This window comes from Neomonachus schauinslandi, chromosome 4, assembly GCF_002201575.2.
Source record: "Neomonachus schauinslandi chromosome 4, ASM220157v2, whole genome shotgun sequence".
Taxonomy (NCBI): domain Eukaryota; kingdom Metazoa; phylum Chordata; class Mammalia; order Carnivora; family Phocidae; genus Neomonachus; species Neomonachus schauinslandi.
In genome coordinates this window covers 100,094,389-100,110,143 of record NC_058406.1, presented here as the reverse complement: position 1 = coordinate 100,110,143, position 15,755 = coordinate 100,094,389, and the positions used below count along the sequence as shown (strand labels likewise).

The following is a 15,755-nucleotide window of genomic DNA, read 5'->3' as shown; positions in this document are numbered from 1 at the left end:
TGGCCTCCTCAACTCCAGACTCTTGGTTTTCCTCTCACTTCACTGGTTGCATCCTCTCTTTCTCCTTTGCTGGTTCTCCCTCCTTCCCCCCAACTGTTAACATTAGAATGACCCACGGCTTAGCCTTTGGTCTGTTTGTCCTCCGCCTTGGTAGGTCAAACTCCCTTGGTGATCTCATCTAGTCTCGTGGCTTTAAATACCAACTATATGCTGATACCTTCAATATTTATACCTCCAGCACAACCCTTTTCCAACTGCTTACTTGATATTGCCACTGGCAATGTTCAACACATATCTCAAACACAAAATGTCCCAAATTAACTCCCACTCTCCACCCTCAAACCTATTCTATACGTAGCCTTCCCTATCTCAATTATGGCAGCTCCATCCTTCCATCTGCTTAAGCCAAAGCCCTGGGGTCTTCCTTGATTCCTTTCCTTCTCTCATTGGCTCCTTTCACAGCCAATCCATCAGCAATTTCGTTGGTGTTCCCTTCACTGCTTATCCCCACGACTGCTATTATCTTAGTCTGATCACCACCGGCTCCGATGTTAATTACTGCAATGGCTTCCTAATCACCTGTCCTGGCCTGTATTCTGGTCCTTCCACAGCCTATTCTCATTACCATAGCCACAAGGATCTTTTCAAAAGTCAGATAGGACTCATTCCCCTGCTTAAAATCCTTTAATGGCTTCCTTTGTCACTTGGAGTAAAAACTAAAGTCTCTAAAATGATCTACAAGGGCCCTTGACCTCTGAGGCCTCACCTCCGAACATTCTCACCCTTTCTCATGTTGCTTTGGCCACAATGGTTTTCCTGCACTTTCTCTGCCTGAAGTGTTCTTCCCCGTTACCTGTTTGGCTAACTTCCTCATTTCCTTCAAGTCATTGCTTAAAAATCATTTCCAATGGCAGAGCTACTTTGGAAAACAATTTGGCAGTATCCTATAAGTTGAAATAGATGCTTCTTGTGTGACCTAACAATTCCACTATGGGGTATTTACCCAGGATAGATAAAACAAAGACTTGGATGTGAAAATTCATAGCGGCTTAATTCATAATAGCCCATCACTGGACACAACCCATACGTTCATCAACAGGTAAATGGAAAAGCAAATTGCATTATATTCATATGATGGAATACTACTCAGCAATAAAAAGTGATGAACTACTGACATAACAACATGGATAAACCTCAAAATCATGGTAAGTGAAAGAAGTCCAATACCAGAATATACACTGTATTATTCCATTTATATCAAATTCTAGAATAGCAAAACTAAGCTATAAACAGAAAGTAGATCCGTGGTTTCCTACAGCTAATGGTGTGAGAGAATTGGCACCAGTGGGACATAAAAGCAGCTTTTCTGGGTGATGGAAATGTTTTACATCTCAATTTTGTCATGGTTGTGGTATGGTTACAGACATTTGTTCAAATTCACCAAACTATACACTTAATACAACTGATTAAACAAAAAGATCAAAGGAAAATAGAAATGATAAAGAAAGTGGCAATGCAAACAGCCAAGTGCAAAGGGTGAGCAAGGAGCTCAGCACAGAGACCACCAATCTGGGATGCCTTCATTGCCTCAGGTCAGCCCTGAGGACTATAAATGTTGTGAGGGTAAAACCCACTAACATGTTTATTTACTTCCCTTTCGATTTCCTCTCTGCAAAATAAGTGGGAGGACTGGACAGACTCTAACATGGTTCCCCATGATCCTTGTCTCCTGGTGTTCATGCCTTTGTATAATCCCTTCCTCTTGAGTATGGGCAGGATGCGTAACTTGCTTCTAATCAATAGAACATAGCAAAGGAGGGGCGCCTGGCTGGCTCAGTCAGTTAAGCGTCTGCTTTCAGCTCAGGTCATGATCCCAGGGTCATGGGATCAAGCCCCACATCGGGTTCCCTGCTCAGCCAGGAGTCTGCTTCTCCCTCACCCTCTTCCTGCTGCTCCCCCTGCTTATGTTCTCTCTCTCTCTCTCTGTCAAATAAATAAATAAATAAATAAATAAATAAATAAGAACATGGCAAAGGTGACAGAATGTCACTCCTGTGACTATGTTAAGTTTTAAGACTCCGTTTTGCTAGCAGACTTGCTCTAGAGCCTGCTGACTTGATGAGATAAGTGGCCATATGCGGCAAGCTCACATGGCAAGGAACAGAGGTGGCCTCAAGGAACTGTGGGCAGCCTCTAGCTAATACCTAGCAAGAAGCCAGGACCCTTTGTTCTACCACCACAAGGAAATAAATTCTGCCAACAACCCACATGAGTTCAGAAGCTGATTCTTCCCTAGTCGAGCCTTCAGATGAGAACTTGGCCTGGCCAATATCTTGGTTGTAGCCTAGTGAAACTCTGAGCATAGAACTCAGTGAAGTCCTGCCTTTACTGCTCACACATAAATGGTGAGATAATAAATATGTATGTGTTTTTAAAATCACTTTCTAAAAATGGCCTTCCCTGACCACTTTTTTTTTAAGATTTTATTTATTTATTTGAGAGAGAGAGAGCACAAGCAGGGTGGTAAGGGAGGGGCAGAGGGAGAAGTAGACTCCCCACTGAGCAGGGAGGTAGATGCAGGGCTCGATCCCAGAACCCTGGGATCACGACCTGAGCCGAAGGCAAACACTTAACCGACTGAGCCACCCTGGCACCCCCCCCAACCACTTTTTAATACTGCAACCTTCCCTCTACTCTTACACTTTTTGACCCCCTTACCCTGCTCTACCTTTTTCTTTTTTTCCCCAAGAGGGCTTATTACTTTCCAATATTGTACATATTTTATTTATTTATAATATTTACTGTTCTTTGCCTGTTTCCTCATGCCAGAATACAAATTCCATGAGGATAAGAATGCTAGTCTGTTCTGCTCATTGATATATATTCCAACCACCTCCAATAGCATCTGGAACATAGTATGTGTTCAATAAATGTTTTAAATGAATGAGGCCTAATGTTTAGGTTTCAACTAGGATCAATCTATTCTAATTGTCAGCAGAAACAGAGCATAACTCACCATCTGTCACAAACTGAGACATATCAAATCTACTGTTAGGTCACCTCTGAGTCTGTTCTTCCCCAAATTAAAAAATCCAATTCCATTGCCTTTTTCTCATAAGCCTCATTTTTCTGATTTCCTCTGAACTCCTGGAGTCCCATACCAGACTCCGCACAAGTCTGACAGGACAGTGTACAGAGATAAGGACAGTCTGGTTCCTATTACATTCCATATGGCAATTTGCACCTGTTTCACAAGGAAAAATGAGGTCAATGCCACCTATCAGTGTAGATACATCAATGAGACAATGCCACCTCTTCCTGCCACCATCTTGGTGAAAGCCACTATGAAAAGAGATAGCATTTTACTAGAGCTCCTTCTTTTCTCATTGGTCAGTCCTTAATACAATGTAGAGTGATTCACTAAGAGGCATCATTTGCATTTGAAAGAATGACTAACTTTAAATTCTAAAGAATGTGCCAAGGCCTTGCTTACTAACTGAAGAATCAGGCCATGGAGCTGCTGGGCTACCAGGTACATGCCCTGAGGCTATTTGAGGCACAGCCGGTCCTGTGAAAATTGGGGACAAGACACCAACTTCCTAGAGCTATAATATGGTTGAGATTGAAATATGTGTAAAATGCAGAGAATGGTGCCTGGCATGTAGTAAACACTAAATGGACATCCTCCTCCCCTGGGTTTAAATGGGAAGCATTTAGCATTTCGTTTCCCTGTGTCTGTGTGAATTTTGGGGGAAGGGGAGAGAGGATATGGGACAAAGAAGGACAGAAAGGGCCTAAGCGTGGGGAAAACACTGACACCAGAGACAGGACCAGACCCGGGTCTAGAAACTCTACCTAGAAATAGACAGAGGAGTCCTCAGGCTGTTTTTCCTCATGACTACTTATTTTCCTCCAGCTTATATCAAGACCCTTAGGCACTGGGGACATACTCTGGCACTTTGAAGAAGTAGGGGAAACAGAGAAAAGAGGGGCGAGAGAAAGTAGGAAGCTAGCAGTTGAGGGTACAGAAAGCCTCAAGTGGAGTTCCAGTTGAATCGCTAACTGTAGCAATTCAGGCCATCCCCCCTATGTGGCCCCTCATACCCAACCTTTCTACAGCTGGAGGGACCCCTCTGCTCTCACCCCAGTTACTACTATCACGACTCTGCCTGGGTCCTCTGAGGCTTGAACAGGTTTGGCAGCAAGTTGGGCTTCTCCACAATCCCACAGCCGGGAAGGGATCTGAGAGAAAGAAGACTTTGAACGAAAACTGCTCCCGGCCTGTAAGAGATCTGCTCCCCTGAACTCCTGAGGTCCGCTGTCTTCATTTGAGGCTCTAGCTCTGGACACAGAAGTTCCTGACTTTGGAGTGGAGTGCCAGCAACACACCTTGTCATCGACTGAGTTGTGCAGGTGGGCAGTACAAGACTGTTTATGTTGAGCATATACTCAGCTTGACTAGAGAGAATCTGGACAGGGAGGACGACTGCCGTAACTCTGAGAGGGGCAGCCTCAGAGAGAAGCTCTGAAACCTGTCAAGAAAGGTGCCCTAGAAGGATCTGCTTCCTTCTGGCCCTCAGCTAGGACCTAGACTCTCCTTATGCAGCTCCAGGCCGTGGCTTCCCTGCAGGCAGCCTCCTTTCCATTTCCCCAGGGGCTTGGAGGAGGGCTTTCCCCCTCAAGCCTCTGTGCAGGCTTTCTAGAGCGCTGTGTGCCTAGAGAGGTGGCTTCCTGCCCTTCATGGCAGCAGGGCCTGACAGGAGATCGGGAGATGAAAAGCTGGCTTTACAAGGCAGCCCGGGCCTTGCATTCGCTCCCAACCTCTTTCAAGCCAAGTTTCCAAATAACAGGGGTGGTAACTGCCCAGTGCAGCCCCAAGTCCGTTCTAAAGCTCCTTGGCAAAAAACCACCTGACTATTACTAGGTTTCCACAGAACGGCATGTACCAAGTTGGAGCACTGTCTTTTGGTGTGTGGGTAGATTAGCTGCTATTTAACATGACAGGGCAGGTTCCTTTCCAGGCTGCACCAGCCCCCCACGATGCGCCTTCTCCATGTATAACAGATCCCCACTTCTCTGTGAAGTTGAACTTGCTTACATGAGATGGCAAAGGCCAAGAGCAGGAAGCAGAGCAAAAAAAAAAAAGTTCACAATGACTTTTGGAAACGTAAATGACATAAATGAAACTCCTGGGGAAGGGGTATGTAGGCTGAGGAAATAAATATTTTCTTTTGGAAGCGCACACAGATTACAGAATCACTTATCTGTGAATTGCTCCTGCTGTGTAACATTCTATTTTAGCCCAGTAGTGCAAAGGGGAAGAAAGTCTACACTTGTGACAAGTATATAAATCCCTTGAACTTTTGTTGAAGACCAAGGAAGTCACTGCAAATACATGGACAGGTAGCAAGGCCTCCTGAATTCTAGTCTCAACTTGACCATTAGCTTGTTCTGTGACCTTAGGCAAGTGACTTGACTGTTCTGGGCCTCAGTTTCCTTTCTCGAAAATAAATTAGGGAAAGCTAAGTGAATTATTATTTTTGCAACTTTTCTGTGAATCTACAATTATTTTAAAATAAAATCTTTCCGAAAAAGTAAATATGTTACCATGGGATCCAATAATTCTGCCACTGGGTATATACCTAAAGAAAATGAAAACACTAATTCAAGAAGATATATGCATTCCTATGTTTATTGGAAGCAGCCCAAGTATCCATCTATAGATGAATAGATAAAAAGATGCAGTATACACACACACACTGAAATATTACTCAGCCATAAAAAAGAATGAAATCTTGCCATTTGCAACAACATGGATGGATCTAAAGGATATAATGCTACGTGAAATAAGTCAATCAGAGAAAGACAAATACCATATGACTTCACTCATATGTGGAATTTAAGAAACAAAACAAACAAAGAAAAAAAGAGATAAAAACAAACTCCGAAATACAGAGGACAGGGGAGCCTGGGTGGCTCAGTCGTTAGGCGTCTGCCTTCGGCTCAGGTCATGGTCCCAGGGTCCTGGGATCGAGCCCCGCATAGGGCTTCCTGCTCAGCGGGGAGTCTGCCTCTCCCTCTCCCTCTGCTGCTCCCCCTGCTCATGCTCTCTCTCTCTCTCTCAAATAAATAAATAAAAATCTTAAAAAAAAAAATACAGAGGACAAATGTGGTTGCCAGAGGAGAGGTAGGTGGAGGGATGGGTGAAATAGATAAAGGGGATTAAGAGTACATTTATCATCATGAGCACTGACAAATGCATAGATCAATCATTATATTGTACACCTAAAAGCAATATAACACTGTATGCTAGTTACACTTGAATAAAAAAAATTATTGTTGGAATTACATCAAATTTACAGACAAATCTATCTGTGGAGATGTATCATAGTATCCAAAAATTTTTTATTAATCATACTACTTTTAGTTTCTAAGTATAGAATAATCAATTTTTGCTATTAAAAATTATTCTTATCAACAAAATGTTTTGTGATTGTTTATGCTGATAATTCTCCAATTTTTCTGAAATTTCTTACATACAGTGTCTCATCCATAGTAGCAACTGAAAAACTGCCCTGAGGGGCCACGGGGGAGGGAATGAAAAAAAAGAAAAAAAGAAAAGAAAAACTGCTCTCTATCATGTTACGTGCTAATAAGCTTTCTCTATTATACTATACATTAACTATTTATTAATTTTGTTTTTATTGAAAAAATGATTTAATTTTATAAAGTATAAATGGATTTTTTGGTCCTCTAACAAATAAAATAATAATTGGAAAAAAAAGTAAAGGGGTTATATAAATTATCTCCAAGATCTTCTCTAGCTCCAAACTGTGATTCTGTGTTCTTGTTTATCTCCATTCAGGTGAAAATAAGTCTCTTTCCAGCTATCCAAAGATATTTGTGCCCACTCTTCCTACCTCAGACAAGACGTTGATTAGCCCCAGCTCAAACCTATTTTTTTGCTTTCAACATATCCCATAGTCTAGGCAAAAATTGAATTCTCCAAAAGCACATTGAAAACAAACTGAGGGTTGCTGGAGCGGAGGAGGGTGGGAGGGATGGGGTGGCTGTGTGATGGACATTGGGGAAGGTATGTGCTATGGTGAGCGCTGTGAATTGTGTAAGACTGATGAATCACAGACCTGTACCCCTGAAACAAATAATACATTATATGCTAATAAAAAATAAATAAATAAAAAGAAAAAAACACTCCATCCATATCCACTTTGTTCCTGTAAACAAGCAAATTCATCAAGTAGGGAAAAGCTGTTTCTGGCAACCCATGCTCACAGAATCTCCGTTTTTCCCTAGCAACTGGGCTAATTATAACTCCGGCTACCTGGTAACAGCACTAGATTTCCCTGACATTGGCTGGCAGTTTTAAAGCCGTCTCAGCTCTGCCGGCCCCTCCTGTACTGAGAAGGCTTTCGGAGGAGCTGAGAGACCAGGAGATGAATGCTAAGTGAGGGGGTGCTCAGAACCCCAGAACTTCAGCGCTGGGAGGGATGTTAGTGACCATCCCGGTCCAGCCCTCTGATTTTACACATAAGTAACCAGAGGCCCAGAAAAAGTGACTTGTCTTAGCCAGGAACCTAGCAGTCTTCTTGATGTCTTTCTCTTCATCTTTCCATCCCATCTATCACCCAGTCCTACAGGTATTTTACCTACATATTTCACAGATCGGTTCCCTCCCCTCTGCCTTTTCCCGTGGCCCTCATCATCTCTTGTCTGGCCCGTCCTGATGACTTCCTGCCTTATCTTCCATCCTCCCCACCCACCAGAAGGATCTAGCGTGTTGCCTGCTGCTTAAAGCCCATCAGTGGCTCCTTATCATCCTCAGGATAAAGTCTACAGTTTTTAAAAATGGCACAAAGATTTATGTCCCACAGACTCTTCAGCATCATTCTGTGTCTAGCACTTAAATTTAGCAACACAAAACGACTTATAATTCTCCACACATTCCATGTGGTTTCTTGCCTTTGGCATTTGCTTCTGGCTAAAGCCCTTTCTTTCCACCTCACCACCCACTGACTAACTAATGATTACTCTCCTTTTGAAGACAAAGCTCAGGCGTCATCTCCTCAAAGAATCCTTTGTAGATTTTCCTTCCATCTATTCTATTCAGTTGGGTTAGAGATGCCTCATTTGAGTTTGCTTATACTCTGTACACATCTCTTTTACTGCTTTTTACCACACCCTATCACTTGTGCTTTACTCATCTTCAAAGCCCCAATTTCCAGCACAGTACTCAGAATACAGTAGGCACCCAATGAATGTTGATGAATGAGCAAATGGATAAATCCAAAGCTCCCCATGATCTATCCCCTACTTATCTTTCCAATCTCATCTTACTACTGCTACAAGCCCTTGAGACCATGTTCTAGCCCTACAGAATGACTCGAAGCATGGCAAACACAAAATGCTTTTTCATGACTTTGTGCCCTTGTATATGCTGTTTCTTCTAAGATGCTCTCCCCATTCCTTGTTGTGTCCTTTTAAGATTCAGTTCGAGGGCGCCTGGGTGGCTCAGTTGGTTAGGTGACTGCCTTCGGCTCAGGTCATGATCCTGGAGTCCCAGAATCGAGTCCCGCATCGGGCTCTCTGCTCGGCAGGGAGTCTGCTTCTCCCTCTGACCCTCCTCCCTCTCATGCTCTCTGTCTCTCATTCTCTCTCTCTCAAATAAATAAATAAAGTCTTAAAAAAAAAAAAAAAGATTCAGTTCGAACTTCACTAACTTGCAAAGCCTTTCCTGGGGGATTTTTGTCATTCTCCTTAGGACTTTAGAGCAATCTTACATGCCTCTATGGTAGCCTTTTTTTTTTTTTTAAGATTTTATTTATTTATTTATTTGAGAGAGAGACAGCACACAAGCAGGGGTGGAGGGGGAAGGAGCAGAGGGAGAGGGAAAAGTAGACTGGCCGCTGAGAAGGGAGCCCAATGTGGGGCTCGATCCCAGGACCCTGGGATCATGACCAGAGCCAAAGACAGATGCTTAGCCAGCTGAGCCACCTGGGTGCCCCTATGGTAGCCTTTATTATGCCATTTTTATTTATTTGATATCTTTCTCCACCGGCATCTGGCACAGTCTCTGGCATATAGTAGATAGTCAATAGATGTTTGAATGAATGAATGAATGAATGCATGTGTGCAAACCTGAGTAATTGAATGGCCACGGTGATAAGGCAAACAAGGGAAACATTTGAGATAGGAATTTAGAATGCCTATTTCTATCAGTGTGTAAACTTAGATGTACATAACCAATAGGAAGAGGAAATAGCTTTATAATAAGCTTATGCAGAAATGCAAATTTTGTAGACATAGTTAAGGAGATAATTAGAAATGGATTAGAATTAAATTAGACTCCAGAATTTAGTTTTAGATTTATTTTCTAGTGATTGGAAGAAAAGGTCTTAAATATTCAAAGAAAAAATTTTCTTTTTCCCAACAGGCAAGTATTAGGACTTCTAATGAAAAGCTCTTAAAAATGAGAAAAGTTGGGGCACCTGGGTGGCTCAGCTGGTTAGGCATCAGACTCTTGGTTTCGGTTCAGGTCGTGATGTCAGGGTCTTGAGATCAAGCCCCATGTTGGGCTCCACACTCAGCACAGAGTCTGCTTGGGATTCTTTCTCTCTTCCTCTCCCTTCCCTCTCTCACACAGGCACTCTCTCTCTCTCTCTCAAATACATAAGTAAAATTTAAAAATGAGAAACATTGTGTTAAGCAAAAACAGAAAATAAGTTGTTTTGGTCAAAGCTCCCAGAATATTTTAAAGTAACTATAACAGTTATGGGAAAGTTGCTTAAAATTTTTTTTATTGTAGTAAAATATAAAAAACATAAAATTTACCATTTTAACCATTTTTAAGCATACAGCTCAGTGATTTTAAATATATTCATATTGTTGTGCAACCATCCATCTCCAGAACTTTTTCCCCAACTGACTGTACCCACTAAACAATAACTCCCCGGGACGCCTGAGTGGCTCAGTCTGTGAATCGGGCCCCGCAGGGCTCCCTGCCTGCCACCCCCCCCTACTTGTGCTCTCTTTCTCTGACAAATAAATAAATAAAATATTCAGGCTGCTTCTACTCTTTGGCTACTGTGAATAATGTTGCTATGAACATGGGTGTACAAATATGTTTGAGTCCCTGCTTTCTCTTCTTTCAGGTATATACCTAGAAGTGGACATGCTGGATCATATAATAATTCTATGTTTAATTTTTTCGAGAATCATCATGCCATTTTCCACAGCAGCTGGCCAACATATGTTATTTTCCAGTTTTTTATTTCTTTGTTTTGTTTTTATAGCAGTCACCCTAATAGCTGTGAAGATTACACATTTTTTAAACCAAGAACACAAATACCAGTTACAACTATGTAATGACGGAGTCTCCCTCCTTTCTTCCTACTTCTACTCCCAAAAAGAAGAGGAAATGGACAAGCATGCCTTACAGACCTCAGAAAGCTGAGAACGAGGAATCACACACACAGCGTGCTCAGACACGGGCTACATTCACACCAGGCTTCCAGAGAACTATTTAAAATAGTTTGGCCAAAGTCATCCTGATTTCTCTTCTCGCTACTTATTTATTTCTCCGTTCTCTACTATGCATATTTCTTAGACTTCACATAAGTAAAACATAGAGGGAGATAAAAACCTTAGCAGCTAACTAAACAAGGGTTTAAAGGTTTACTAAACTATAAAAAGAAAACAAGAGTCAACTCTGTTAAATATAAGAAGAAAACCATTCACTGTGTAAGAGCAACTGCACCATCCCTTTAGGCAATAACCCGAGAAGGTGCGTCTGCGCTCTAGTAGGTATCTCCAGGTATGCAAGATTATAGTAACAATCCTTTACGCTGATTTAACACCTAACACATTAAAACAGGTTTGTACATGGGGAGGAGGGCAGGACAGGAATTCGTGCCTCTATTTCAGGAAACAGAGGCTCAAAGACGTTATGGACATGGCCAAGGACACGTAGCAAGGAATATTCAGAACTCAGGTCTTCTGATTTGAGTCCAAAAGTTGTCTACCTACATTTTGCTATCCCTCAAAGATAGTCTTTCTCTAATAGCTTTCCGTTGCTTCAAGTCAAACTGGAGTTCCTATATTCAACTACAAAAAGAAAGATAGTTCTTAAAAAGCAAAAAAATAAGGGGGGCCTGGGTGGTGCAGTCAGTTAGGCATCCAACCCTTGGTTTGGGCTCAGGTTGTGATCTCGAGGTGGTGAGATCTAGCCCCACATCAGACTCCAATATTTTCTTTAAAAAAAAACAAACAAAAAACAGAAATTTAACAAACCCAATCTTTCCTATTCATTCTCTTTGAAGGAATATTTGTACTTGAGGGTGACAGTAGATTTGCTGCAATATGGACACTTGGATTATATTATGTTATTTATGGGCAAACTAAAATGGAGAATTAAGACAAATAGGACAAATGGTCCCAAATCCACTATTGAGGAAAAAAAAACTGACTTAAAATAAAAATGATTGGACTTATCCAATAATTGGACTTATCTGGGCAATTTTGTCATCTCTCAATTTGTCACAATAATGGCAAATATTTCTTGAGGGCTTACTATATGATAGGCATTGTGCTGATTTCAACTAATTGGCTCATTTAATTCTCCCTCAGATCCTATAAGATAGGTGCTATTACAACACCCACTTCAACTCAGAGAAATTATAGTATTTTCCCAAATTAACGCAGGTAGCAAGTAGTAGAACCAAGATTCCTTCTCAGGTCTGTTGGGTTCAGCTCTTAACTATTATGCCCAGTGATCACAGAATAGTAGAAATGATGAAAATTTAGGAGGCAAGTAAAGTCAATAGGCTGTTTATCACAATTTTTAAAACCTGCTACAGAAGTACGCTATGTATAAACTTCAAAGTTTAAAAATAAATAAATAAATAAACTTCAAAGTTTGCTCAGGAGAAATATCATCCAATCTCAAAGATGAGAAAGCACAGCTCAGAGAAGTCAGGAAGTTTAAGAGGCCGATATATAATGAATGAAATACAACTCTTTCAACTCCTATCTAAATAAAGGCCAAAACCATTTTAACCTTCTAGTATCAATAATGTCATACTTAAACATTGACTCTACCTGGTCCAGGAGGACGACATTCAGTTTTTCCTGATGGTTTTGTTATTGGATCTGGCCCTGTCAGATTTTAAATTCCATTCTTAAAAGGGAGGCTTAAATTTTTTTAAAGCAACCTTGTTAGGGCCGGGGCGGGGGTGGGGGGGGTGCAGGGGGGCACTTGGGTGGCTCAGTTGGCTAAGTGTTCAACTCTTGGTTTTGGTTCAGGTCGTGATCTCTCTCTCTCTCTCTCTCAAATAAAATAAATAAATATTAAAAAAATAAAGCAACCTTGGGTAATACTAAATTCACACAAGTTTAACAAGTAAGTAGTCATCATGGGGCAAAACACAGTTGATAGTGGTTTTGTGTGCTCTTTGGGGACTGGATGTTTACCACACAGCAGTGGATTTCATAAATTCCAGGGTTGGGCATACTTCCAGTGGCAGCGCACTCAGCGATCATGAGAAGATGCAGGATTAGATAATCAACAACAACCAGGAAGTCAGCCAAGTTGCCACCCAGAAATTATTTACCAGAGCAGCTGCAGTCCAGAAATGCTCACAAGCCAGTCTCCCTCGGAGTGGGCCATACTCAGCTGTGGACCACTTACAGCATTTTCTGACTTAACTTTGTTCCAGAATCAGGAGCTGTATGTATGACAGTGCTTTCTCCCTTCCCTGCTTCAGACTTTCAAAACGGTCTTCCCACAAAAGCTGAACCTACAATTAATATTTGCTACCAACAGGGGGCAGTGGTACCTGAATATGCCCCAGTTTACTTGCGCTGACGGGTAAGCAGCCTCTTCCTGTCTTGTTTCTTTTTAAATTGCTTACAAAAGTTGAAGTTCAAAGGATAAACACTCAACAGAAACGCCTCCAGTCTCACAGAACCAATTTTTATGTATAATTTAATACTATTTTATTAATCCATAGCTAGCATGAGTTTTAAGATTATTTCTAAATTCTCTGAACAGCTCTAAAGAGAAAAACCCTTAACTCCTTTAATTTACTTGCTTTGAAGTTGATTCTTCTAGGTTTTTACGTAATTCTCTAACTCTTACACCTTCTCATACAATTAAACATCCTTATAGCTGCCATTACAACTAAGGACTATATCTACTTTAGTCTCTCCCTCACTCAACTACCTAACTGAGGACTTGCCACTTGGTGGGAGAAAGACTGAACCCTCTCTCCAGTCCTTTTCTCCTAAAGTTTCCTACATTTCCCTTGCCTGCAGTCATGGCGAAATGTTTGATTGTCTCTAAGACAGTAATATTTCATTCTTTAGTGCAAATATCTTAACAAAAATCTGCTGTAGCAAAAATACATAAAATGATAAAATAATTACTATTCACAAGAGACTTACATATGTTTCACAAACATTGGTTTTATTTAAAAGAATCATGCATACAGCACCCAAGTTAGTGTGGATTCTGACTCAGCTGGGTGTGATTTAATGGTTTTTACTATATTTAAAGAAGCGTCCTTCCAATGCTAAAGAAAAATCAAGCTAAGTTTGGTCACAGAACAGGGCTCTAAATTCCCATCTGACCCACCTGACTTACAATGTGATGCACTGCATGTCGTCCTGGGTGTCTCTTCACCCACACTGCTACTCATTCATTGTCCTAACCTTGTGGAACATAAGGCATATTCATGGGAATGCCTGCAAGTGAGATTAAAAGAGCCTCTTTCTCATTTTAAAATCTCACAGTAACTATTACTACTGGTAAACGTAGAACTACTACCCCCTCATATACATAGGAAGATATGAAGTTTACAAAGTGCTGTGATCAAAGTCTTCTCCTTTCATCTTTGTGGCTGCTATTTATTCACACTCTCAACAAATAATCTTCAGTTCCTATGGAGTTGTGCAGTATTCTTCATGCCAATTCTACAGGGGCTGACATTGACTCAGAAAGGTTAAGTAACGGGCGCCTGGGTGGCTCAGATGGTTAAGCGTCTGCCTTCGGCTCGGGTCATGATCCCAGGGTCCTGGGATTGAGTCCCACATCGGGCTTCCCGGCTCAGCGGGGAGCCTGCTTCTCCCTCTGACCCTCTCCCCTCTCATGCTGTTTCTCTCTCGCTCGCTCTCTAAAAAATAAATAAAATCTTAAAAAAAAAAAAAAAAAGAAAGGTTAAGTAACTTGCCTAGGTCCCCTGGTTGTCCAGGGCTCCCCGGCTGGGGTGGTTTTCTGATCCCTTGTCCTTCCATCAAAATGGAACTGCCCTTGTTTCTATCAAGCCCTCATCACTGCATAGTGTGATAAACTAATTTCAACCATGATATTAATGATTGATAATGCTTTATGTGTTTTGTTTCCCAAATAAGAAGAACATTTTAAACCTTCAGTGCTTCCCAAATAATCACAGCCAAATGGGATAAGTAATATGACAGATGGATTGAACAAAGATTTGGTAAGAAGGGAAAGGAGGGGACACAGTAGTTTGCGATTCCTTAAATCATAGGATGCCAGTGGGTGCCTGATGACTCTGGACTTAAGGCCAGGAAGAGATAGGGCTTAGTGCCAATACTGGGCTAATAAAAGGGTTAGCAACCTCGGCATATGACAATGTCCTTTGCCGACTCTCCCCACCCTGCCCCTCTAGAATCTTTTTTTATTTTTTAAAGAATCTTCTTAATCACACTTCTCTAGGAGTGTAACGGTGCCCTCCCACACCCCACCCAAAATGTTCCCTGAGGACAGTCTTGTCAGCCAGTGCTGAGCAGAGGGTGAGACCAAATGATTCATGCAGTCAGTTGATTCAAGTTAAAAAAAAAAAAAATCCTTTCCCTTAAATAATCCAAGACACTGCCCCTTCCTTCTGCCTTGCTTTGGAGACAGCTAATGAAAAATGCTCCTCCCTCTGCACAAGGCACAAATTCATTCACTATTTCTACCCCGAGGCAGACTGCCATTCACCCTCCCCGCCTCTCCATCTCTCTGCATTACCAATCGCCACTTGATAATATCTTCCTTGACCTTGAGCCCTGGCAACTCCATTCAGGCATGTTCACTCTATAGCCACGTAAGAGATTGAAGGTCAGTCTGGACCAATTTCAGGAAGATTCAGGTTAAAACATGGAAATCCAAGAAAGACAGAAAACAGGGCTAAATCCGCCAGATGTAGCTGCCCACATTAGTTGAATTTACCAAATAACTGGGTTTCAAAGACACCGGTTATTCCTCTGATCCAACATATTCTCTGGCAGCCTGCAAAAGCTTCCCAACCTTCTTCTCGACAGGACAGGACACACATAGACAATGATAATATTTGTATAGTCTTCTGGTGTAAACAGCTGGAGATTTAGAAGCTCAGAAAAAATCAGAGGCGACCAGCTCCAGGTCACTCAGGCCACTTCAGAGCTTGTCCAGACACTAAGAAGGCTGAAGAAGCCAACATTGTGGTAATCAGTTAGGAAGCTTCATCCAAAAGCCTTGCGCCCTCTTACCAACCAAGGTGCTGTCTCATCTCACCCTCCCCTCAGTCAACCCCCTCTCTCTTCCTTCCCCACCCCAATCACTCACCCAGCAACCCAGACCGGCCTCCCTCTCAGAGAAGCGCCCGCCCCCTCCCACCCCTGAGGCCATCAGCACCCTTTCCTTCATTCTTAGGTGAACTAGTCCTAAGCCTGAAAGCGCCTAAGATTCGGTCTTTAAA

At 41.9% G+C, this 15,755-nt stretch overlaps 1 protein-coding gene across 14 annotated transcripts in view; it reads right to left on the bottom strand.

Moving 5' to 3' along the window:
• PDE4DIPP2 (phosphodiesterase 4D interacting protein) overlaps window positions 1-15,755 on the bottom strand; it is a 207,246-nt gene that overhangs the window by 116,410 nt on the left and 75,081 nt on the right. The window lies entirely within an intron of this gene.